The sequence below is a fragment of the Nannochloropsis gaditana genome (assembly GCF_000240725.1).
Source record: "Nannochloropsis gaditana CCMP526 unplaced genomic scaffold scaffold491, whole genome shotgun sequence".
Classification (NCBI taxonomy): Eukaryota; class Eustigmatophyceae; order Eustigmatales; family Monodopsidaceae; genus Microchloropsis; species Microchloropsis gaditana.
Window position 1 is genome coordinate 988 of NW_005803462.1, and position 409 is coordinate 1,396.

Sequence of the window (409 nt, forward strand, 5' to 3'; positions counted from 1 at the left end):
CTTCCCTCCTTCCCTCCATTTTTCCCACCGTCCCCAGGCACGGTCACCGACATCTGTTCGGACAAGACCGGCACCTTAACCCTCAGCAAAATGGTGGCCGCCGACATATGGCTTCCCCGGGACGCCAAAGTTTTTGTGACCGGGCACGGACTCGAACCCGTGGGGGCCATGTTTGTGAGCGGGCGGGAAGGAAACATGATGGCGCTGGAGAAGCTCTCCTCCGTCTCCTTCATGCCGGCCCTGTCTGCGCTCATCAAGGTCTCCTCCCTCTGCAACAGCAGCACCTTGGTGGAGTGTGACGGCGAGTGGTATGGGGTTGGGGATGCCACCGAGGTGGCCCTTACTGTCCTCGCCAAGAAAGCCCGCCTCGGTACGTCCTCCCTCCCTCCCTCCCTTCCTCCCTCCCTCC